We start from the raw sequence: 27,031 nt of genomic DNA on the forward strand, positions 1-27,031 counted from the left end.
GGAGCAGGTGAACAGTCTCTCCCCAATGGGCATGTGTTGATGTGTCAGCAGTTCATTTCTGCTTTTAAAGCTCTTCTCACAGTCAGTGAATTAAAAGGTCACTCAATAGTGTGAACAAGTTGATGTTTCAGAAGGTGGGATGAATTAGTGAATCCCTTCCCACACACGGAGCAGGTGAACAGCCTTTCCCCAGTGTGAGTGCGTTGATGTCTCAGCAGTTTGTTTCTGATTTTAAATCTCTTCCCAAAGTCAGAACATTTAAAGGTCTCTCACCAGTGTGAACTCGCTGGTGTCTCAGCAGGGTGGATGACCGAGTGAATCCCTTCCCACACACGGAGCAGGTGAATGGCCTCTCCCCAGTGTGAGTGCGCTGGTGTGTCAGCAGATCAATTTTTCTTTTAAATCTCTTCTCACAATCAGAACATTTAAAAGGTCTCTCGTCGGAGTGAACTCGCTGGTGTGACAGAAGGTTGGATGACCGAGTAAATCTCTTCTCACACAAGGAGCAGGTGAACGGCCTCTCCCCAGTGTGAGTGCGTTGGTGTCTCACCATTTCGTTTCTGATTTTAAATCTCTTCTCACAGTCAGGACATTTAAAAGGTCTCTCATCAGTGTGAACTTGCTGGTGTTGCAGAAGGTGTGATGAATGAGTGAATCTCTTCTTACACACAGAGCAGATGAGCGGTCTCTCCCCAGTGTGAACTCGCTGGTGTATCAGCAGGTTGGATGACCAAGTGAATCCCTTCCCACACACGAAGCAGGTGAATGGCCTCTCCCCAGTGTGAACTCGCTGGTGTGACAGAAGGTGGGATGACCGAGTGAATCCCTTCCCACACACGAAGCAGGTGAACGGTCTCTCCCCAGTGTGAACTCGCTGGTGTGATAGAAGGTCTGATGACCGAGTGAATCCCTTCCCACACGCAGAGCAGGTGAACGGCTTCTCCCCAGTGTGACTGCGTTGGTGTGTCAGAAGATTAATTTTGCTTTTAAATCTCTTCTCACAGTCAGAACATTTAAAAGGTCTCTCATCAGTGTGAACTCGCTGGTGTCTCAGCAGGTTGGATGACCAAGTAAATCTCTTCTCACACACGGTGCAGGTGAACGGCCTCTCCCCAGTGTGAGTGCGTTGGTGTCTCAGTAGTTCGTTTCTGGTTTTAAATCTCTTCGCACAGTCAGAACATTTAAAAGGTCTCTCATCAGTGTGAACTTGCTGGTGTTGCAGAAGGTGTGATGAATGAGTGAATCTGTTCTTACACACGGAGCAGGAGAACGGCCTCTCCCCAGTGTGAGTGCGTTGGTGTCTCAGTAGTTCGTTTCTGGTTTTAAATCTCTTCCCACAGTCAGAACATTTAAAAGGTCTCTCTTCAGAGTGAACTCGCTGGTGTCTCTGTAGGTGGGATGACCGAGTAAATCTCTTCTTACACACGGAGCAGGTGAACGGCCTCTCCCCAGTGTGAACTCGTTGGTGTGTCAGCAGGGTGGATGACCGAGTGAATCCCTTCCCACAAACGGAGCAGGTGAACGGCCTCTCCCCAGTGTGAGTGTGTTGGTGTGTCAGCAGGTTACTTTTGCTTTTAAACCTCTTCTCACAGTCCGAACATTTAAAAGGTCTCTCATCAAAGTGAAATCGCTGGTGTGTCAGGAGGGTGTATGACTGAGTGAATCCCTTCCCACACACGGAGCAGGTGAACGGTCTCTCCCCGGTGTGATTGCGTCGATGAATTTCCAGCTTTGAAGGGGAATTGAATCCCTTCCCACAGTCCCCACATTTCCACGGTTTCTCCGTGGTCCGGGTGTCCTTGTGTCTCTCCAGGTTGGACGATCAGTTGAAGCCTCGTCCACACACAGAACACGTGTACGGTTTCTCCCCGCTGTGAATGGTGTGATGTTTTTGCAGACTGTGTAACTGGTTAAAGCTCTTTCCACAGTCAGTGCACTGGAACACTCTCACTCGGGTGTGTGTGTCTCGGTGCTTTTCCACTCACACTGATGTTTGAAATCTTCTCCCAGAGATAGAACAGACAAACATTTCTCCTTCCACATTCAAAAGCCGATGATATTCAGGTCCTGATGAATCGAGTGACTCTGTCAGATCGTGACGTGATCTTTGGTTTGAGTTTCCTGTCTGCAAATCCTCCCCTTCTCATACCCTGTAAAAGGAGTTTATAAAAATTATCACTGTAAATACAGGATAGAAATTCAGATCAGATAACTCTACTTTCTATGGAACATTCTTTACTCTCTTATTCCTTTAAGCTGTAAATCCCCGTCCCACACACTCTCACTCCTCCCTGTGCTGAAATCCAAACCCATCGCATCATCTTTCAGTGGCCCTAAACCCTGAGTGAAAGGTTGAGAGGAATGTGAGAGTGAGTGTGAGAGAGTGAATGTGAGAAAGTGCATGTGAGAAAGTGAATGTGAGAGAGTGAATGTGAGAGAGTGAATGTGAGAGAGTGAATGTGAGTACAGCAGTGAGCTCGGTGTGGAGAATGAAGTGGGGCAGGTGGAGCATGTTTCAGTGGGGCAGCAGTGATCATAATTTCATTCGGTTTCGAACAGTTATGGAAAAGGACAGGGGTCAGTCAAATGTGAAAATTCTTAACTGGAGGAGGACTAATTTCATGAGTCAAAAAGGGATCTTGTCCAGGTGGATTGGAATCAAAAATTGGCAACAAAACAGTAATTGAACAATGGGAGGCCTTCAAGGAGGAGTGGGTTGAGAGTAGACAGATTCCCACGAGGAGGAACGGAATGGCATCCAGAGCTGGAGCTCCCTGGATGACTGAAGATATAGAAAATACCATTTCTCCTTCATTTACAGACGCTCCCTGACTGATCACTATTTCTCCTTCATTTCCAGACGCTCACTGACCGATCACCATTTCTCCTTCATTTGCAGACGCTCCCTGACCGATCACCAGTTCTCCTTCATTTACACACACTCCCTGACAAATCACTATTTCCCCATCATTTACACACACTCCCTGACCGATCACCGTTTCTCCTTCATTTACAGACGCTCCCTGAGAAGTCCCAGTTCACACCGCGCAGGCGCGGGGCCGCGGCCTTTTGTTGAGAGTTGGTCCGGAGCGAAACGGGAGAAACCGGAAACCGGCGGGTAGTGAGGGGGGATAATGTTCACTGTTTTATATTCGGGTCTGGGGCCGCACTCGGGGTTTGTGAAGCCTGAGCCTGGGCCTGAGCCCGGACCCGGGCCCCGGGGTTTATTGATCCTCTTGCTCCGATCCTCTCACCTGCACCGAACGTGCTCCTCCCGCAGCCTCGACTGGTCCCGCGCATGCTCAGGACACACTGCCCGATAATGAGTCACTACTGCGCCTGCGCGCTGGGCTCCACTGATTCAGATAGGGCACAATCTGTACCGCGCTGCATGCTGGGTGGTACAGCCGCCATTGATGTTCTTAAAATCTGGCCCAAAAGCAAAGACATTGGATGCAGAGAGATCGCGTTTGGACCTCGGATGAAGGAACAGAGTATCTTGTGGCAAATTTGCTGATGATACAAAGATCGGTGGAAAAGCAAGTTGCGATGAGGATACAAAGTATCTGTGAAGGTATGTTAACAGGTTAAAGGAATGGGCAAAAAATTGGCAGATGGAATATAATGTGGGAAAATGTGAAGTCATCCACTTTGGGGAACAATAATAAAAAAACAAATTATTATTTGAAAGGGGAAATACTACAAAATGCTGCGGTCCAGAGGGATCTGGGTGTCCTCGTGCATGAAACACAAGAAGTCAACATACAGGTGCAGCAGGTAATCAATAATTCAAAAGTTTAATATATTATATAAATAGTTCAATAGTTTAATTTACTATGTAAATAATTGAATTATTTAATTTATTGTATAAATTATTCAAGTGTTTAATTTATTACATGTATAATTTAATAGTTTAATTCATTATATAAATAATCCATTGTTTAATTTATTATATGAAGAATTCAATAGTTTAATTGATTATATAAGTAATTAAATAGTTTAATTTATTATATAAGTTATTGAGTCGTTTTATTTAATGTATAAATAATTCAATTGTTAAATTTATTCTCTAAATAATTCAACAGCTGATTCATTATATAAATAATTCAAGCGTTTAAATCATGATATAAATAAACAAATTTTTTAATTTACGATATTAATAATTTATTAGATAAACAATTTAATTGTTTAATTCATCAAATAATTCACGTGTCATATTTATTATATAAATAATTCAAGTGTTTAAATTATTATATAAATTAAATTGTTCTTTTATTGTATAAATAATTCAAGTGTTTAATTATATAAATAACTCAATAGTTTAATTCATTATATAAATATAATAATTGTTTAATTTATGATATAAATAATTCAATTGTTTAAATTATTATGTGAACAATTCAAGTGTTTAATTTATTATATAAATAATTCAATAGTTCAACTCATTATATAATCAATTGTTTAATTTACTATATAAAGATGAGTGTTTCATTTATTAATTAAATTGTTTAATTTATGACATAAATAATTCGATTGATTAAATTATACAAATAATTCAATCGTTTAATTTATTATGTCATTAGTTGAATTGTTTAATTTATTATATAAATTATTCAAGTGTTTAATTTATGATATGAATAATTCAAATGTTTCATTTATTATAAAGAGAATTCAATAGTTTAAATTATTCGATTGATTAATTTATTATGGAAATAACCAAGAGTTTAATTTATTACATCAAACATTCAATAGCTAAATTTACGTTATAAATAATTCAATAGTTTAATTCATCCTATCAATTATTCAGGTGTTTAATTTTACATAAATAATTCAAGCGTTTAATTCATGATATAAATAAACGAATTGTTTAATTTACGATATTAATAATTTATTCGATAAACAATTTAATTGTTTAATTCATTAAATAATTCACGTGTCAAATTTATTATATAAATAATTCAAGTGTTTAAATTATTATATAAATTATTATATAAATTAAATTGTTCTTTTATTGTATAGATAATTCAAGGGCCGGGACTGCTGTCCTAGGAGGAGTGTTTGCTAGTGCTGTTGGGGAGGGTTTAAACTAAAGTGGCAGGGGGTTGGGAACCTGAGCAGGGAGAGAGAGGAAAGCGTAACAGGAAGGGACAGAAGGTATGGAGTAATAGGTAAAGTGTTAAAAAAGGAAAAAGCAGGAACTAAGCGTCACAAAACAGATTTGAAAGTTCTTTATCTGAATGCACGTAGCATTCGTAATAAAATGGACGAGTTAACGGCACAAATAACTACGTATGGGTATGATCTTGTGGCCATTACAGAAACATGGCTGCAGGGTGACAACGACTGGGAATTAAATATGCCAGGGTATTTAACAATCAGGAAGGACAGGCAGGAAGGAAGGGGAGGTGGGGTGGCTATGTTAATAAAGGAAGGAATCACTGTAATACAGAGAAATGATATTGGGACAAAGCATCAAGATAATGAAACAGTTTGGGTGGAGATAAGGAATAATAAGGGGAAAAAAACATTAGTGGGCGTAGTATATAGGCCTCCTAATAGTTGCAACTCTGCTGGAAGAAGTATTAATCAGGAGATAGTCGGGGCATGTAATAAGGGAACAGCCATAATTATGGGGGATTTTAATTATCATATTAACTGGACAAATCAAATTGGGCAGAGCAGCCTTGAGGACGAGTTCATTGAGTGCATCAGGGATGGATTTCTTGAGCAGTATGTAACTGATCCTACAAGGGGGCAGGCAACCTTGGACCTGGTCCTGTGTAATGAGTCAGGATTGATTAATAATGTCCTAGTTAAGGATCCCCTTGGAACGAGCGACCACAACATGGTTGAATTCCATATCCAATTAGAGGGTGAGAAGGTTGATTCTCAAACAAGCGTACTGAGCTTGAATAAAGGAGACTATGATGGTATGAGAGCGGAATTGATTAAAGTGGACTGGGAAAATAGATTAAAGGGTAAGACGGTACATGAGCAGTGGTGTTCATTTAGGGAGTTATTTTACAACTTTCAAAATAAATATATTCCACTGAGGAAAAAAGGGTGTAAAAGAAATGACAGCCATCCGTGGCTAAGTAAAGAAATCAAGGATAGTATCCGACTAAAAACAAGGACATATAAGGTAGCCAAACTTAGTGGGAGGATAGAAGATTGGGAATTCTTCAAAAGACAGCAAAAAGTAACTAAAGGATTGATTAAGAAAGGGAAGTTAGATTATGAAAAGAAATTAGCAAAAAATATAAAAACAGATAGCAAGAGTTTCTATAGTTATATAAAAAGAAAAAGGGTGGCTAAGGCAAACATAGGTCCCTTAGAGGATGAGACCGGGAAATTAATGGTGGGAAACATGGAGATGGCAAAAATGCTGAACAAATATTTTGTTTCAGTCTTTACAGTAGAGGACACTAAGAATATCCCAACACTGGACAAACAGGGGACTCTACGGTCGGAGGAGCGAAATACGATTAAAATCACTCAGGAGATGGTACTCAGTAAAATAATGGGACTCAAGGCGGATAAATCCCCTGGACCTGATGGCTTCCATCCTAGGGTCTTGAGGGAAGTGGCAGTAGGGATTGTGGATGCTTTGGTGATAGTTTTCCAAAATTCCCTGGACTCAGGAGAGGTCCCGGCAGATTGGAAAACTGCTAATGTAACACCGTTATTTAAAAAGGGTAGTAGGCAGAAGGCTGGAAATTATAGACCAGTTAGCTTAACATCTGTGGTGGGTAAAATTTTGGAGTCTATTATTAAGGAGACAGTAACGGAACATTTAGATAAGCATAATTTAATAGGACAAAGTCAGCATGGCTTTATGAAGGGGAAGTCATGTCTGACAAATTTGCTTGAGTTCTTCGAGGATATAACGTATAGGGTGGATAAAGGGGAACCAGTGGACATAGTGTATTTAGACTTCCAGAAGGCATTCGACAAGGTGCCACATAAAAGATTATTACTTAAGATAAAAAATCACGGGATTGGGGGTAATATTCTGGCATGGGTGGAGGATTGGTTATCGAACAGGAAGCAGAGAGTTGGGATAAATGGTTCATTTTCGGACTGGCAACCAGTAACCAGTGGTGTTCCACAGGGGTCGGTGCTGGGTCCCCAACTCTTTACAATCTATATTAACGATTTGGAGGAGGGGACCGAGTGCAACATATCAAAATTTGCAGATGATACAAAGATGGGAGGGAAAGTAGAGAGTGAGGAGGACATAAAAAACCTGCAAGGGGATATCGACAGGCTGGGTGAGTGGGCGGAGATTTGGCAGATGCAATATAATATTGGAAAATGTGAGGTTATGCACTTTGGCAGGAAAAATCAGAGAGCAAGTTATTTTCTTAATGGCGAGAGACTGGAAAGTACTGCAGTACAAAGGGATCTGGGGGTCCTAGTGCAAGAAAATCAAAAAGTTGGTATGCAGGTGCAGCAGGTGATCAAGAAAGCCAACGGAATGTTGGCTTTTATTGCTAGGGGGATAGAATATAAAAACAAGGAGGTATTGCTGCAGTTATATAAGGTATTGGTGAGACCGCACCTGGAATACTGCATACAGTTTTGGTCTCCATACTTAAGAAAAGACATACTTGCTCTCGAGGCAGTACAAAGAAGGTTCACTCGGTTAATCCCGGGGATGAGGGGGCGGACATATGAGGAGAGGTTGAGTAGATTGGGACTCTACTCATTGGAGTTCAGAAGAATGAGAGGCGATCTTATTGAAACATATAAGATTGTGAAGGGTCTTGATCGGGTGGATGCAGTAAGGATGTTCCCAAAGATGGGTGAAACTAGAACTAGGGGGCATAATCTTAGAATAAGGGGCTGCTCTTTCAAAACTGAGATGAGGAGAAACTTCTTCACTCAGAGGGTGGTCGGTCTGTGGAATTTGCTGCCCCAGGAAGCTGTGGAAGCTACATCATTAGATAAATTTAAAACAGAAATAGACAGTTTCCTAGAAGTAAAGGGAATTAGGGGTTATGGGGAGCGGGCAGGAAATTGGACATGAAGCTGAGTTCGGATCGGTCAATGCCCTGTGGGTGGCGGAGAGGGCCCAGGGGCTATGTGGCCGGGTCCTGCTCCGACTTCTTGTGTTCTTTAGATTTGCGGTTGGGATCAGATCAGCCATGATCTTATTGAATGGCGGAGCAGGCTCGAGGGGCCGATTGGCCTACTCCTGCTCCAATTTCTTATGTTCTTATGTTCTTATAAATAACTCAATAGCTTAATTCATTATATAAATATAATAATTGTTTAATTTATGATACAAATAATTCAATTGTTTAAATTATTATGTGAACAATTCAAGTGTTTAATTTATTATATAAAAAATTAAATAGTTCAACTCATTATATAATCAATTGTTTAATTTATTATGTAAAGTCTAGTGTTTCATTTATTAATTAAATTGTTTCTTTATTATATAAATGATTCAATTGTTTAATTTATTCTCTAAATAATTCGTTTGATTAAATTATATAAATAATCCAATAGTTTAATTTATTATATAAATTATTCAAGTAATTTATGATATGAATAATTCAAATGTTTCATTTATTATAAAGAGAATTCAATAGTTTAAATTATTCGATTGATTAATTCATTATAGAAATAACCAAGAGATTAATTTATTATATAAAACATTCAACAGCTAAATTTATTATATAAATAATTCAATAGTTTAATTCATCATCTAAATTGTTCAAGTGTTTAATTTTATATGAATAATTCAATCGTTTAATATATTATATAATTAATAAACTGTTTAATTTTTTGTTTAAATAATTGAATTGTTTAATTTATTATATAAATAATTCAATTGATTAATATATTAGATACATAATTCAGTAGTTTAATTATATAAAAAATTCAAGTGTATAATTCACTATATAAATAGTTCAGTTGTTTAATTTATTATATAAATAATTCAATTGGTGAATTTATTATACAAATAAACAAGTGTTTAATTTATTATATGAAACAGTCAAGTGTATAATTTATTACAAAAATAGTTCAATTGTTTACTTTATTATTTAAACATTTCAAGTGTTTAATTTATTATCTAAATAATTCACTAGTTTAATTTGTTAAACAAATAATTTAAAGGTTTTGTTTATTATATAAATAATTCAATAGTTTAATTCATAATATAAATAATCAATTGTTTAATTTCTTACATAACTACTTCAGTTGTTAAATTAAACTATTGAATTATTTTTATCATAAATTAATCATCTAAATAATTCAATTGATGAAATTATTATACAAATAAACAAGTGTTTAATTTATTATCTAACTTTATTGTTTAATTTATTATCTAAAGAAGTCAAGTGCTTAATTTATTAGATAAATAACTCAATAGTTTAGTTTACTGTATAAACAATTGAAGTGTTTAATTTACTATATAAATTATTGAAGTGTTTAGTTTATCAAAAATAATTCTACAGCTTAATATATTACATAAATAATACAAGTGTTAAATTTATATATAAAGAAACAATTGTTTATTTTATAATATAAATAATTCAAATGTTTCATTTATTATGTAAATAATTCAAGTGTTTCATTTATTATATAAAAAAATCAAGTGTTAAGTTTATTATGCAAATAATTGAACTGATTATTTGATTATCTGAATAATTCAATAGTTTAATTTATTATATGAATTAGCAAGTGTTTAATTTATTATGTAAATGATTCAAGTGTTAAAATTATTATATAAAGACGTCAAGTGTTTAAATTATATAATTAATTCAAAGGTATAATTTATGATATAAATAATTCAAGGGCTCGAATTCAGCAGGCCTGCGGGTTCCCAGCGGGTGGTCCTCCGGGAGCGTGGAAAACGCGCAGGGCGAATTGAACAGATTCAGCCCTGCTTCCGGGTTCACCGCTCCCCAGCTGCGTGCCGGCCGGCTGCGCATGCGCAGTGCCGTCGACGCGATGCAGGAGCTCCACTTAAAGGGGCAGTCTCCCAAAGCCCCTCCTGCTGCAATCATTAGGCTGGTGATGATGGCTCAGCCAAGGGGAAAGGCTGCGCCACGTTTTTCCGACCTTGCGCTGCAGCTGATGCTGGAGGGCGTGAGGAGGAGGAGGGACACGCTATTCCCGGCGGATGGACGCAAGTTCCCTGCCGCCGCCACCAGGCAGGCATGGGCAGAGGTGGCGGCGGAGGTCAGCAGCAGGGCCAACACCCCAAGGACTTGGGAGCAGTGCCGCAAGCGCTTCAATGACCTGACTGGGTCTGGCAAGGTGAGTACACCAACGCACCCTCCCACAGCCCGTCCCCACCATCACGCCAAACAGATCTCAACCCCTCCTGCAGAGCTACCACAGCGCTCCAGCAGCAATCCTCACAGCCACTCATTCACCACCCTCGCCGTGCCCGCAAGTACCCACCGTCCCTGTCCCCACCCGAACACTACCACACACCCAATCCCTATGCAATGGGATGGGCATGTGGCACACGCATCCTCCCATCCATCTGCGCCACGCTCAACCCACCCACACCGATGCTCGATGCGTCTCACTATGCAATACGCACCCACTCACACATCTGTGTTTTGCCTTGACAGGAGAAGAGGAGCAAGAACAATCGGGAAAGGGCACGCATCGGAGGTGGCCCGCCGCAAGTTGTAGAGCTCACCGACGCAGAGGTGGAGGCGCTCGACCTCGCCCGCACGTGACATTGCCTGTCGGTGGCTGATGGCGAGTGTGTCGCTGAAGAAACGGACGGTAAGGGAAAGCTGACACTCAACACCCATGATCGCGAGTGACCGTATCATCACCTGCCATCAGGCGCACCGTAACGTTGGTCCACATGCCTCATAGTGCCCTCTGTTCTCTTGCAGGGCCGTCTGCGAGTGAAGCGATCGAGGAGGGTGATTCCTCAGACGACATGGCGGTCTCTGAGGGTGCATCGTCACATCAGAACCAACCATCCACCAGCGCAGAGACACGCACCTCGGTGGGTCCCCCTCGCCAACTAGTTGCGGTAGCACTTGGTGAGTCACCGCGCACGATTGAGCATGAGCAGACCCTGGTGGCAGGGGCAGCCGCGGAGGGTCCGCGTCGGTGGGAGCACTCATCTCCAGGCTCTGCTCAGCCGGACCCAGATGCTGAACCCAGGGGGCCACCAGTGAAAAGGAGAGTCGTCGAGGGGCACCAGCTAATTGCTGAGGTACTGGGAGAGGTGCCGCGCGCATTGTCCACAATAGCGCAGGCGATGGAGGAGTCCACCTCCTGCATGTGGGCATTGGTGGCGCAGGCACAGGAGGGTACCGGCGACACAGGTAGGTGCGGGACTGTCCGCGGTGGAGGACAGGCTGGCCTCCCTCGAGGGTCACGCACAGCTCCAGATCGAGTCCTTGCAGGCCCTGACAACGTCTGTACGGATTCAGGGTGAGCAACATTCCGCCGCCATCAACAGGCTGACGGATACACTAGGGGTGGCCTTGCAAGGCCTCACACATGCCATCCAAACTGCCGTCCAGCAGGGTGGAAGGGGTGATGTGGGCCGAGGCCACGAGAGGGATGATGGTGACCGGGGACATGGAAGCGGGGACGCTTCTCAAGGCGCCTCCATGTCCCACCCGTTGCCCACCTCTCAACCAGTACCCGCAATGGTGCCTCCTCTCCAGGTGGCCGAGTCTGCCCCTGCCCCGGTGCAGGAGGAGCAGTCTGTGGAGGTGCCCTCACGGGCACCGAAACCCAGGGGCAGTCCACCCAAAGCATCTACCCGGTCAAGGCGAGAACATGAGCAACCTGCCACTACCTCTGCTGGAGCCACAGGGGTAGCACCACGTAGGGGTACCCGCAAAAGAAATCCAAAGGCGTTATAAGCACAAAGGGAATACACCAGGGTGTCTATTAATTTGTACATTTTTTTTTATATCATGTCACATTGTACATATTAAATACGATATTCTCACCACTCCTGCCACCTCTCGTCCATTCTTCCGCGGCCTGTGCAATAGGTGCGTTCCGTGCAGCCCATCATGACGGCGAACACCTGCTGCCACCCATTGGGCACACTGCTGTGGGTGCAGGAGTACTGGCAGCACTCTTCAGTGGAGGGGGCTGGTATGGCCCCTCGCATGTGCAGGTGAGGAGATGCGAGCGCCTCGCACTGTCTGACTCTCGGAGAACCGTTGACGTATGAGTGCCTCCCTGGCCCGGCGACCATCCCGGTGAGTCGCGGCTCGGCGCATGGGTCGTCCACCATCCTCTGGCGCGTCCTCCTCCTCCGCCTCCTCCGCCTCCTCCTCCTCCTCGCCCTCGCCGTCCTCAATGTGGGTGGCGGGTGTGGATGGGGCCTCCTCCAGCGGCACCCCTCTCTGTTGGGCCATGTTGTGCAGGGCACAGCAGACAACTATGATTCGTCCCACTCTGAATGGTGTGTATTGGAGCGCTCCCCCAGAACGATCAAGGCACCTGAAGCGCATCTCGAGAAGCCCTATGGTCTGCTCAATTGTAGACCTGGTAGCAGTGTGGCTGTTATTGTACCGACGCTCCGGCTCGGTGATGGGGTTCCTCAGAGGCGTCATGAGCCACGTGTGTAGGGGATACCCCTTGTCGCCGAGGAGCCAGCCATTGCCGGCGTTGGGTGCCTGCAGGATGGGCGGGACGGCGGACTCCCTGAGGACAAAGGCATCGTGGCAGCTGCCGGGGTATCTGGCGCACACGTGTAGGAATCTCTGGCGGTGGTCACAGATGAGCTGGGCGTTCATGGAGTGATACCCCTTCCTGTTGATCAACAGCCCTGGCGGAGGTGCCCGTATTGCGATGTGGGTGCAGTCGATTACACCCTGCACCCGTGGGAAGCCGGCCATGGCATGGAATCCAACCGCCCTCTCCATCTGGCTGCGCTCGTCCATGGCGAAGTTGATGTAGTGGGAGGCCCTGCGGAACAACCCATCGGTGACCTGCCTTATGCACTTGTGTGCAGAGGACTGACAGACCCCGGTGACGTCCCCGGTGGCACCCTGGAAGGAACCGGATGCGAAGAAGTTGAGGGCAGTGGTGACTTTGACGGCGACAGGTAAGAAGATGCTGCTTGGTCCATCAGGGCGCAGCTCGTCGTTAAGGAGGCTGCAGATGTCGGCGACTACCTGGCGATTGACTCTGAGCCTCCGTATGCACTGCTCCTCGGAGAGATCCATGAAGCTGAGCCTCGCTCTGTACACCCTGTGCGGAGGGTAGTGCCTCCTGCGACGCATCTCTCTCTGCGGTTGCCCTCCCTCCTGCTGTGCAGGTGGATGTGCCACAGCACCGTGTTGGGGGGCTCCACGTCTCCCAGGCGGACGGCGTGGACTGCGAGGCTGCTGGGGCTGGTCATGCTGTTCGTCCTCCGAAGATGTCAACGCACCACCCATCTGGCAGGTGTTGGTCTGAGGGGTTGTGCAGGGTAGGTGGGTGGTTTCTCGCTCTAGGGCTGCGGTTTCACGTCGGTCTGTACTCTGGCTTGGCGGGGGGTGGTGGAGGGCAGGGGTTGCCCTATGTGACGCGGTGGCCTCCTGCGTGGGTGAGGGCTCTCCCACCCGCTGTGGAGTGCACCTTGGCTGCTGCCACAGGCTGCTGGCTGAAACACGACCGGTTGAGGGAGGACTGTTTCCCCCAGTGTGGGAAACTGACTGCGTTGAACCTAAAATCCCACACTTCCTCTTTTGACAGCTGATTCAGCTCATTAACTGACCACAACGAGCAAGGTGAGTACTCTCAAGTGGAACCCCGCTGGCTTTAATTGCCTGCGGGATTCCCACCAGCGGGGCTTTCGCGCGCAGCCCCGCACGTCAGCGCGGTACCCGGAAGTGGCCGGGATTTCGTCGCGATCCGGTCACGTGACCGGATATCGGGATTTTCTGGGCCCCCCCCCCCCTGGAAACCCGCCGGAAACCCGACGCGAAAATCGAGCCCATTGGATCCACTTACCTGCTCCTCCGGGTTCCCCGATGCTGATCTGCGCGTCGGGCGGGCTGCGCATGCGCAGTAAGATCTCTCAGCTGGAGGCGCTCTATTTAAAGGGGCAGTCCTCCACTGACAGATGCTGCCACAAACAGCAAAAATTACAGCATGGAGCAGCCCAGGGTTAAAGCTGCTCCCAGTTTAATGATGCCTCACCCCAGGTATCATTAGATGGGGTGAGGAGGAGGGGGAGGACAGAGATCTTCCCCCCGGCGGGCGGGAGGAAGCGGCCCACCTCTGCCAACAAGAAGGCCTGGCTCGAGGTGGCAAAGGGGGTCACCTGCGCCACAAACATATCGCCCACCTGCATACAGTGCAGGAGGCGCTCCAATGACCTCAGTAGGTCAGCCACAGTGAGAACACGTAGTCTTTCCCCTACACTCCTCCTGCCGCAACACTGCCCCCACCCCACATCTCCTTCGGCACTGCCAACACTACTCTGTCACATGACCCCTCATACCCACTCAAACCTCATCCTCAACTTACCTGCACCTACTCACCGGCGAGTACTGACTCCGCCACTACCACGCAACCCAATCCTCATAAAATCTCATGGCTCTATCCCATACTCACCCTCTCGTGCATCTCTCTCACGACCAGCCTCACTCAACCTGCCACCACCTGTGCTGCAGCCACAGGGCATGCATCACATATGTGCAGTAGGCAGCGTAAGGCAAACGTGTCGTGAGCATGAAGGGGATGCACAAGGGTGTTTGAGGGATTGTCTTGGTTCTTACTTCTATTGAATTAAAGAACAACTCACATCACACATTATATTGGCACCACTACTGCCATGTCTTCGCGAATCCTGTCCGGTTTGTGCAATAATGCCCGCTCCTGGGTATCCCTATGAAGACCCACCACTGATGCCACCCAGTGTGTCACTGCAGAGTGGGTGTAGGTGTATTTGCAGGGCCCTTCTGCGCAGACGACTGAGAGACATCGGGGATGTCCCCGGTTGCAGCCTGGAAGGCTGTGGAGCAGAAGTTAGGGTGGGCAGTGGTGACTTTGACAGCGACAGTTAGGAAGCTGGTGCACGGGCCAGCCAGGAGCAGCTCGGCATGAAAGAGGCTGCAGATGTCCAAGGCTACATGTCGAGTGACTCTGAGCCTCCGTGTGCACTGCTGCTCAGAGAGGTCCAGGAGGCTGAGCCTCGGTCTGTGGAACGTGTGGCGAGTGTAGTACCCTCTGCGATGCATCTCTCTCTGCGGTATCCCTCCCTCCTGCTGTACAGGTGGATGTGTCACAGCACTCTGTTGTGGAGCTCCACGTGTCAGAGGTGGACGGCGTGGATGGCGAGGCTGGTGAGGCTGGTGATGCCGTTCGCCCTCCGAGGAGGTCATGACTGCAGCTACGGCGGCCCCCATCCGCAAGATGTACATCTGAGGGGTTCCGCAAGGTAGGTACATGTCTCCGGACCCCGGGGTAAGTGTGCAGGTTGGTGACTTCGACCATCAGGAGGAGGGTGGTGGAGGCCAAACTTTGTCCCAAGTGACAGAGCGGCCTCCTGCAATGGCTGAGGGTCTCCCCCCACCCCACCTGTCAAATGGACCTTTGCAGCTTCCACAGGCTGACGGCTGCAACACGTCCATTTCAACTGGGACTGTTTCCCCCAGTGTGTGAAACGGTCCCATGTTTATCCAAAATCACACACAGTGCCTTAATCAGGTCAGTTAATGACCTGAACAACCAAAGTAAATACACTCAAGTGGCATCACGTTGGCTTTAATTGCCTGCGGGATTCCCACCAGCGGGGGCTGCGCCACGCACCCCAGCACGTCAGCGCGGAACCCGGACGTGGGCGGGATCGAGGCGCGATCCGGTCCCGCTCCGGGATTTCGGGATTTTCGGGGCCCCCCCGCCGAGAATGCACCCAGTAGCGGGTGCTAAAATCGGGCCCAATGTATTTATATTTGCAATAGTGCCTCTGCTAGCTCTTCCCTAACTACTTTTGATATGTATTGATCCACTTTCTCCAGACCTGAGGTTTTGTCCTCTCTAAGTTTGATTAGTTTATTAATTAACTCTCACTTTTTTTCTTCAATGTCTTTACACCTTTTCTGATCTCTTCTTCTAATGTCCTGCCCACCTTGTTAGTCTCCTCTGGTAAATACTGAGGCAAAGTAAGCATTCAATTTTTCTGCCATTTCACTGTCATTATCTTTGAGTTTATCTTGTGTATCCCTTAGTGGCTCAATTAATTTGGTAAGTATCCTTTTGTTATTGATGTGTCTGCAGAATAATTTATTATTTCTTTTTATATTCCTTGAGAATTAATTTCCGAGATTCTCATTGCTTTCTGAATTGTTTTTTGACACCCTTCCTAACCTCTTCCTATTGCCTTTTGCCCAGAGCCTGACACCTCCCTGAAAGTCTGAAGGCTCCTCCAGAGTCTGACTCCTCCCCCAGAGCATGACTCCTCCTCCAGAGCCTGACCGCTTACTCAGAGCCTGACTCCACCCTCAGAGTCTGACTTCGCCCCAGAGTCCGGACTACGCCCCCAGAGACCTGACTCCCCCGCACAGTTTCTGATACCTCCCCAATGTCTGACTCCTCCTCCATAGTCTGACTCCTCCTCCATAGTCTGACTCCTCCCCCAGAGCCTGACTCCGCCCCCAGAGTCTGACCCCGCCCCCAGAGTCTGACCCCGCCCCCAGACACTGTCTCCTCCCCAGAGGCTGATTCCTCCTCCAGAGCCTGATTCCTCCACAAAAGCCGGACTCCTCCTCCAGAATTTGACTCCTTCCCCTGAGCCTGATTCCTCCGCTTGCCTCAGTTTCTTTGACTTTGATCAGGCACTGTACAGACGCAGAATCTTACGATCATAGACTGGTTACAGCACAGAAGGAGGCCATTTGGTCCATCGAGCCGGTGCCAGCTCTTTGTAAGAGCAATCGATTTAGTTCCATTCCCCCGCTCTTTCCTTGTAGTCTTGCAAATTTAAACCCTTCAAGTGTTGATCCAATTCCCTTTTTAAAAGCTGCAATTGAATCTACCTCCACCGTCCTATCAGGCAGCACATTCCAGATAAGGAACACTTACTTTAAGATAATTAAAAGGTTCCATATGGCGGACAGAGAGAGGAAATGTTTCTATCTTGCGGCGGAGGCCAGAACGAGAGGTCATCGATATCAGATGGTCTCTGATGTGGTAAGAATGAGGAACTCGCCACCACGAGGAGCAGTCGGAGCAAACAGGACAGATGGATCAAAGGGGAAGATGGAGGAGATGAATTGGGGAGGGAGGAGGCTCATGTGGAGCTTGAACTGTGGCATGGACCAAACGGGATGAGTGGCCTGTTTCCCTGCTGTCGACTCGACGTAAACATCAATCCTGTTGCTGCACGGAAAGCGGACTGAGTTTGTGATTCCCGAGATAAGAAATTAAAAGGTAGAGAGGGCATCTGGATTTGAACCAAAGACCTCTTAATCAGCAGTCAAACGCTCTACCACTGAGTTACACCCCCCACCTCTATGATGATTTCTTGCACACACAAGTTAACGGAGCTCAGTACCTGGCCGTCACCAATGTTGATACAACCAACCTGAATAGAAGTTTCATCAGTTATTCAGGGAGACAAACAAGTACGGCAATCAGAAATGTTTCATGAATGGAGTGAGTCACACTATTGTGTATAGGTGCGATGTACAACCCAACATGGACAGTGTTGTCACTGAGCATCAGTGAACACATCCTTACCACAGAACGCAGAACTCGAAGCACCAGACAAACGACACCTGAATTTCAACGAGAAGTTTCTCCAGCTGCAGTCAAATTCTCTCTCATTGTGCTCTGCCCCCCGCTCTTCAGATCGTTGCAGTCAACACAAGAAACACCAGGTTCAATGTGCAGTTTCTCAACATCATGCTCTCAGTGCCATATATGGAAGTGTACAGAATATCGCACCAATGTAATAAATATTCATCCAGCAGGCATTAGGCAAGTGTGGACAGGAGGAGACAGTGTGTGAAGCGACTGTAACTTGTATGAAGTCAATAAACTCGTTTGCAGGTTGCGGAACAGAAGCGGTTCTTAATGAATGGAAACGTGTGTAAATTGCAGAATTCACACCCTGGCCATGAAATAAGAGGCTGTGAATCCTCCAGGAAATAAAAGTGGAAAATGCGAAAAAAAGTCTCTTTTCATCCATCAGATGCAAGCAGAAAGTTCTGGTGACAGGGTTGCGGCCGTCTTTCTCAATCATTGTTTTAAACCTTATTATGTTATGATCGCTATTACCTAGACGTTTCCCTACCCTGACATTTCTTAACTCCTCCGTTTCACTTCCCATTACGAGATCCAGCAGTGATTCATCTCTTGTCTGCCTGTCTTTGTTTTATCATTTCATCACTCCAGCCTGCTCTCCCTGCCTCACTCTCCCACTCAATCACTCACTCATTCACTTCTTCAATCACACACTCACTCATTCACTCACACACTCAATCACAAACTCACTCATTCACTCACTTACTCAGTCGTTCATTCGCTCATTCACTAACTCACTCACTCATTCACTCATGCACTTACTCGTTTACTCGCAAGCTCAATCACTCACACTTTCACTTAATCCCTCACTCGCTCATTCACTCATGCACTCATTCACGCACTCACCCGTTCACTCATACACTCACTCACTCAGTCACTCTCACTCACTCACTCAGTCTCACTCACTCACTCACTCAGGCACTCACTCACTCACTTATTTACTCTCACTCACTCACTCACTCACTCACACAATCGTTCCACACGAAGAGATTGAGAAAGACATAATTAAGACAAGGACCAAAGTGATAAATTGGATCAAAGCTCCTTTTGAGGGGATCAGAATGGAACTACGTCAGATAAACTGGAAAACATTTTGACAGACAAAGAGATAGAACAGTAGAGGTAAATGTTTAAAACGGAGATCAGGAGAAATATATTCCTCAAAATAACATGAACAAACTAGTCAATAATGAAACACCATTTGGTTGCCCATCCCATATGTACACAATACATAACATAATAAAATTACATAATATTATAAAAAGGTTATAGGGGTGTTGGAGAAGATGCAAAAAAAAAACTATTTACGAGGATGATACCAGAACTGAGAGGATGTAACTATCAGGAAAGATTGAACAGGCTGGGGCTCTTTGCTCTAGAAAAGAGAAGGCTGTGGGGTGACCTGATAGAGGTCTTTAAGATTATGAAATTGTTAGACATGGAGAAAATGTTTCCACTTGTGGGGGAGTACAAAACCATCGGTCATAAATATAAGATCGTCATTAATAAATCCAACAGGGAATCCAGGAGAAACTTCTTTACCCAGAGAGGTGAAGAAAAGGTGGAATTCGCTACCACAAGGAATAGTTCAGGCCAGTAGCTTAAATGCATTTAAGGGGAAGCTCGATAAAATAACGAAGGATAAATGAATGGAAGGGTTTGCTGATAGGCTTAGATGTAGTATGCAGGAGGTTCACGTGGAGCATCAATGCCGGCATAGACCAGTTGGGCCAAATGGCCTGTTTCGCTGCTGCAGACTCAATGTAATTCAACATAAAGAAGATTCCTGCAGCTGCCGGGAAGGCAGACTGAGGGTCTGACTCACAACAGGATGAACTTAAAAAAAAAGGGGGCGGTTGTATTTGAACCATAGCCGTCTTAATCTGCATTCAAATGCTCTACCACTGAACTACACCCCCAGATCTCCGAAAGTCTTTTGCACACACAAGGTAACGGAGCTCAGTACCTGTCCGTCACCAATGTTGATGGAACCAACCGGAACAGACGCGTCATCAGTTATTCTGGGAGACAAACAACCACGGCAATCAGAAATGTTTCATGAATGGAGTGATTCACACTATTGCGCACAGATGCGATGCACAACCGCACATGGAAAGTCTTTTCACTGAGCTTCAGTGAACACAACCTTACCACAGAACGCGGAACTAGAAGCACCAGATAAACGACACCTGCATTGCATCCAAATGTTTCTCCAACTGCAGTTAAATGCTCTCTCACTGTGATCTGACCCCAGCTCTTTCGATCGTTGACGTCTACACAAGCAACACCAGGTTCAATGTGCAGTTTCACAAGATCATGCTATCAGTGCCATATATGGACGTGTACAGCATATCGCATCAATGTAATAAGAACATAAGATAAGGACATAAGAAATAGGAGCAGGAGTCGGCCATACAGCCCCTTGAGCCCGCTCTGCCATTCAATCAGATCATGGCTGATCTTCGACCTCAACTCCACTTTCGCTTTCTATCCCCAAATCCCTTGATTCCCCGAGAGTCCAAAAATCTCTCCATCTCAGCCTTGAATATAATCAGCGACTGAGCATCCACAGCCCTCTGTGGTAGAGAATTCCAAAGATTCACAACCCTCTGAGGGATGAAATTCCTCCTCATCTCAGTCTTAAATGGGCGACCCCTTACCCTCAGACTATGCCCTCTATTTCTAGACTCTCCAGAAACATCCTCTCAGTAACTATCCTGTTAAGTCCCCCAATTTTCTTGTATGTTTCAATGAGATCACCCCTCAGTCTTCTAAACTCCAGAGAGTATCGGCCCATTCTACTCAATCTCTCCTCATAGGCCAACACTCTCATCCCAGAAATTAATCTAGTGAACCTTCGTTGCACCGCCTCTAAGGCAAGTATATCCTTCCATAGATAAGGAGACCAATACTGTACATAGTACTCCAGGTGAGGTCTCACTAACCCCTGTACTATTGCAGCAAGTCTTCCTTACTTTTTTACTCCAACCCACTTGCAATAAAGGCCAACATGCCACTTGCTTTCCTAATTGCCTAATAAATAAGCATCCAGCAGGGATTCGGCAAGTGCGGAGAGGAGGAGCTCGTGTGCAAAGCAATGGTAACACATGTTAAGTCAATACATTCAGTTGCAGGTTTCGGAACAGAAATGGGTCTGAACTGAAGTCACCAAACAATGTGCGCAGTGGGGAAAGTAATAAATCAACTTCACCACAAGAGGCTAAAATGACCCAATAGTAATGTGTTTTGATGGATTTGAACCAAGCACTCTTACGTGATTTATGGTTAAGTGTTCTATTGCTGAACTAAACCCACACAGGATAATATGCAATGTTACACCCTGGTTCAAAAAAGGGTGTATGGATAAACCCGGCACCGACAGGCCAGTGAGTTCAACCGCAGTGGTGAGGAAGGTTTTATAAAGAATAATCCAGGACAGATGTAAGAGTCACTTGGACAAATGTGGATTAATAAAGGAAAGCCAGCACGGATTTGTTGAAGGCAAATCGTGTTTAACTAACTTGGAATAAAATCATAGAAATGTTACATCAGGGAAGGGGGCCATTCAACCCATCAAGTCCGTGCCAGCTCGATGGAAGAGGAATCCAGCCAGTCCCACTCCCCCGCCCAATCCCGATAGCCCTGCACATTTTTTCGTTTCAAGTACTTATCCAGTTCCCTTTTGAAGGCCATGGTTGAATCTGCCTCCATCAGCCCCTAGTGCAGTGCATTCCTGATCCTAATCACTCGCTGTGTAAAAAAGTGTCCTCATGTATTATGTACAGATGAGGATCCACAAACAAGTGTTCTTTTATTATTGGCCCGATTGTTCTTCTGTTTAGAGGAATATATTTCTACTGAACTCTATTGGTCTCCGTTTTAAATATTTGCCTCTCCTGTTCTATCTCTTTGTCCGTCAACATTTATTGCAGTTTATCTTCCCTCGTTCCATTCTCATCCGCTCAAAATGAGCTTTGTTCTAATCTATCACTTTGGTCCTTGTCTTACTTCTGTCTTTCTCAATCTTTTACGGTGGAGGAATTGAGGGAGGGAGTGACTGTGTGAGGATGTGAATGAGTGAGTTAATTAGTGAATGAGTCTGTAAGTGAGAGAGTGTGAATGTGAGTGAGTCTGTGAATGAGTGAGTGAGTGATTGAGTGAGTGTGAGATAGGGGCTGGGACGGCTGGCAGGATCAACGAAATCACAAAATGGAGACAGGCAGACAAGAGAGGCATCGTTTCTGGATCTAGTAATAAAACGGATGAGAAAAGAAAAGTAATCGTAGGGGAACATGTCGGCTCTAGCGATCATAACATAATAGGGATTAAAAGAATGATGGTGGAAGAGGGCCAGAAGTCTGTCATCAGCACTTGCTGGCTCCATTTTACGGTCAAAGATAGCCTTTCAGCATTTTCCACTTTTATTTCATGGACAATTCACACTTTGAACACTCACAGCTTCTTATTTCATGGCCAGGATATGAATTCTGCAATTTACACGCTTTTCCATTCATTAAGACACACTTCTGTTCCGTAACCTGTAACTGAATATATTGACTTGACACGTGTTACAGTCACTTCACACACTATCTCCTCCTGTCCACACTTGCCTAATGCCTGCTGGATGCGTATTTATTACATTGATGCGATATTCTGTACAGTTACATATATGGCACTGAGAAACGGCCCATTGAACCTAGTGTTTCTTGTGTGGACTGCAACGATCTAAAGAGCTTGGGACAGAGAACAGTGAGAGAGCATTTAACCGCAGCTGGAGAAAACTCTGGTTCAAATTCAGGTGTCGTTTGTCTGGTGCTTCTATTTCCACGTTCTGTGGTCAGGATGTGTTCATTGAAGCTTAGTGACAAGGCTTTCCATGTCTGGTTGTGCATCGCATCTGTACACAATAGTGTGACTCTTTTCATTCATGAAACATTTTTGATTGCCGTAGTTATTTGTCTCCCAGAATAACTGATGGCGTTTCATTTCAGCATGGCGATATCAATATTGATGATGACCAGGTACTGAGCTCCATTACCTTGTGTGTGCAAAAAAACCGCCTAGGTGTGGGGGTTTAGCTCGGTAGTATAGCATTTGATTGGCGATCAAGCGGTCTTTGATTCAACTTCAGGCGCCCCCTCTATCTTTAAAATGTTTTCTCCAGAGAGTCATACAGTAAGTCTGTTCCTGCAGTTGCAGGTTTGTTATTTACGTTGAGTTGCATTGAGTCTACAGCAGGCCATTTGGCTCAAGTGTTCTATGTCAGCATCCAGACTCGTTCATCTGAAACTCCCCATCCAGCTTCCATTCCTTTCTCCTTCGTGTGCTAATCTAGTTTCCCCTTAAATGCATCGAAGTTATTTAACTCAACTATTCCATTTGATAGCCTTTTCAACATTCTTACAACCCTTTGGGTAAGGAAGTTCCTTCTGAATTCCTTTGTGGATTTATTAGATTATCTGATATTGATAACCTCCAGTAATGGACTCCCCACAAGTGGAAACATTTTCTCTACCTTTACCCTATCTTATGTACCCCCGAGTGGTCCTAATAATCTGGCAAGTATACTTCTGTTATTGATGTGTCTGTTGAAGAATTTTCTATTTCATTTTATATTCCTTAAGAATTAATTTCCTTGTTTCTCATCGCTTTCTGAATTGTTTTTTGACATCCTTCCAAACCTCCTCATGTTCCCTTTTGCCCCAAACCTCTTTCTATTCCCTTTTGCCTGACCAATCCCCCAGAGTCTGACCCCGCCCTCGGCGTCTGACTCCTAACCCAGAGACTGGACTGCTACCCCAGAGTCGGACCCCGCTCCTCGCGTCTGACGCCTGCCCCAGAGTCTAACCCCTCCATAGGGTGTGACTCCACCCACAGAGTCTAACTCCTCCACCAGAGCGTGATAACTCATTCAGAGCCTGAGTCCTCCTCCAGACATTGACTCCTCCCCCAGAGCCTGAATCCTCCCCCACAGTCTGACTCCTCCCAATGACTCAGTTTCCTTGACTTTGATCAGTCACTGTGCAGACGTAGAATTATAGAATCAACGATTGGTTACAGCACAGAAGGAAGCCATTTGGCCCATCGAGCCCGTGCCGGCTCTTTGTTAGGGCAATGCAGTTAGTCCCATTCCCCCGCTCTTTCCCCGTAACCCTGCAATTTTAATCCCTTCAAGTGTTTATCCAATTACCTTTCTGAAAGCTGCAATTGAATCTGCATCCACTGTCCGAATGAGGCAGCGCATTCCAGATCATAAACACTTTCCTTAAAATAAATAATGGCTTTAATAAGGTGGACTGGGATGGAGGAAATGTTTCCATCATGTGGGGAAGACCAGAACGAGAGGTCATCGCTATAAGATGGTCACCAGTGTGGTGAGAATGTGGAACTCGCCACCAGGAGGAGAAGTCGGAGCAAACAGGACAGATGGGTGAAAGGGAAGATGGATGAGCACAGGATGGGGGACAGGGACGGAAGGGGAGTGTGATTGGGTGAGATGAAGTGTGGAGGGAGGATGCTCGTGTGGAGCATCAACAGCGGCATTGACCAAAGGAAATGAGTGGCCTGCTTCCCTGCTGTAGACTCGATAAAAACATCAATTCTGTTGTTGCAGGGAAGGACGGACTGAGTGTCTGATTCCCGAGATAAGAATTTAAAAGGAGGAAACTGGATTTGAACCAGAGACCTCTTTATCTGCCGTTAAATGCTCGGTGATGATTTCGTGCACAGACAAGGTAACGGAGCTCAGTATCTGGCAGTCACCATTGTTGATATAACCAACCTGAATAGAAGCTTCATAAGTTATTCTGGGAGACAAATAACTATGACAATCAGAAATGTTTCATGAATGGGGTGAGTCACACTATTGTGTATAGGTGCGATGCACAACCCAACATGGAAAGCCTTGTGACTAAGCTTCAGTGAACCCATTCTTACCACAGAACGCGGAACAAGAAGCACCAACCAAAGGAAACCTGAATTTCAACCAGAGGTTTCTCCAGCTGCAGTCAAATGCAATCTCACTGTGCTCTGCCCCAGCGGCCAACACAAGAAACAGCAGGTTCAATGTGCAGTTTCACAATATCATGCTCTGTCTGCCATATTTGGAAGTGCACTGAATATCGCATCAATGTAATAAATAATCGTCCAGCACGTATTAGGCAAGTGTGGACAGGAGGAGACAGTGTGTGAAGTGACTGTAAGTTGTTTTAAGTCAATACATTCGATTGCAGGTTGCGGAACAGAAGTGGGCCTTAATGAATGGAAAAGTGTGTAACATGCAGAATTCACAACCTGGCCATGAAATAGGAGGCTGTGAGTGTCCAAAGTGTGAACCCTCCAGGAAAAGAAAGTGGAAAATTCTGAAAAGTCTCATTTTTTCCGTCAGATGGAGGCAAAAATTGGTGGCGACAGGCTTGTGGCCGTCTTTCTCAATCATTATTCGAAACTTCGTTATGTTATGATCACTATTGCCTAGATGTTCCCCGAAACTGACATTTCTTATCTTCTCCGTTTCACTTCCCATTACTAGATGCAGCAGTGATTCATCTCTTGTCTGCCTGTCTCTGTTTTATCATTTCATCGCTTCAGCCTGCTCTCCCTGCCTCCCTCTCGCAGTCAATCACTCAAACACTCACTCATTCACACACTAACTCATTCACTCACTCACTGCCACAATCCCTCTACCCGAAGAGATTGAGAAAGTCATTCGTAAAACAAAGTAATAGATTGGAACAAAGCTAATTTTCAGCGGATGAGATTGGAACTACGTTAAATAAACTGTAAAACATTTTGACAGACAAAGAGATGGAACAGCAGAGGCAAATATTGAAAACGGAGATCAACAGAGTTTAGCAGAAATATATTCCTCAAAAAACAAACTAGTAAATATTGAAACACCATTTGGTTGCCCATCCCCATCTGTAGACAATACATAAAATAATAAAATTACACAATATTATAAAAAGGATATCGAGGCATTGGAGAAGGTGCGTAAAAGATTTACTGGGATGATACCAGAACTGAGATGAGACATCTATCAGGAAAGATTGAACAGGCTGGGGCTCCTTTCTCTAGAAAAGAGAAGGCTTAGGGGTGACCTGATCGAGGTCTTTATGATTATGAACATTTTAGACACAGAGAAAATGATTCCACTTGTTGGGGAGTCCAAAACCATAGGTCATCAATATAAGATCGTCACTGATAAATCCAATAGGGAATTCAGGAGAAACTTATTTTCCCAGCGAGCTGTGAGAATGTGGAACTCGCTACCACAAGGAATAGTCGAGGGGAATAGTGTAGATGCATTTTAGTAGAAGCTGGATTAACATATCGGGGAGAAAGGAATAGAAGGATATGCTAATAGGGTCAGATGAAGTAGGGAGGGAGGCGGCTCTCGTGGAGCATCAATGACAGCATAGACCAGTCGGGCCGAGTGGCCTGTTTCTCTGCTGTCGACTCAATTTTGCTCAACATAAACAACAAACCTGCAGCTGCAGGGAAGGTAGACCGACGGAATGACTCCCATCAGGATGCAGTTAAAAAAGGGAGAGCGGATATCTGGATTTGCACCAACGACATCACGATTTGTAGTTAAATGCTCTGCCACTGAGCTACACCCCCACATCTGTGATGATTTCTTGCTCACAAAACGTAACGGAGCTCAGTACCTGGCAGTCAGCAATGTTAATATAACCAACCTGAAAAGAAGCTTCATCAGTTTGTATGTGCACCAAATCATCACAGATGTCAAGGTGTGGCTCAGTGTTCGAGCATATAACTGCAGATTACAAGATTTTCGGTTCAAATCCAAACGCCTCCTTGCACGTTTAACTTCTTACCTTGGGAACCGTGCACTCAGTCTGCCTTCACTGCAGCAGTAAAATTGTTGTTTACATCGAGTCGACAGCAGAGAAACAGGCCCACTCGTTTGGTTTCTGCCATCGTTGATGCTCCACACAAGCATCCTCCCACCCGACTTCATCTCACGCGATCTCCCTCCCCTTCCGTTCTTTTCTCCCTCGTCTGCTGCTCCGGCGAAGAAACATAGAAAATAGGAGCATATTCGGCCCTTCGAGCCTGCTCTGCCATTCAATATGACCATGGCTGATCCTCTATCTCAATACCATATTCTCGCTCTCTCCTCATACTCCTTGATGCCTTCAGTGTCTTGAAATCGATCTCTCTCATTCTTCAACATATTCAGTGATTTGGCCTCCACAGCCTTCTGTGGTAGAGAATTCCACAGGTTTCCCACCGTCTGAGTGAAGAAATTTCTCGTCAT

The 27,031-nt window shown here is 45.1% G+C and overlaps 1 non-coding gene and 1 pseudogene across 1 annotated transcript; both read right to left on the reverse strand.

Moving 5' to 3' along the window:
* On the reverse strand, positions 1–27,031 carry LOC137335938 (zinc finger protein 84-like; annotated as a pseudogene).
* trnas-gcu (transfer RNA serine (anticodon GCU)) lies at positions 17,378–17,449 on the reverse strand. The gene has a single exon. It is a non-coding gene; the product is annotated as a tRNA-Ser (tRNA).

This window comes from Heptranchias perlo, chromosome 20 (genome assembly GCF_035084215.1).
Source record: "Heptranchias perlo isolate sHepPer1 chromosome 20, sHepPer1.hap1, whole genome shotgun sequence".
NCBI classification, from domain to species: Eukaryota; Metazoa; Chordata; class Chondrichthyes; order Hexanchiformes; family Hexanchidae; genus Heptranchias; species Heptranchias perlo.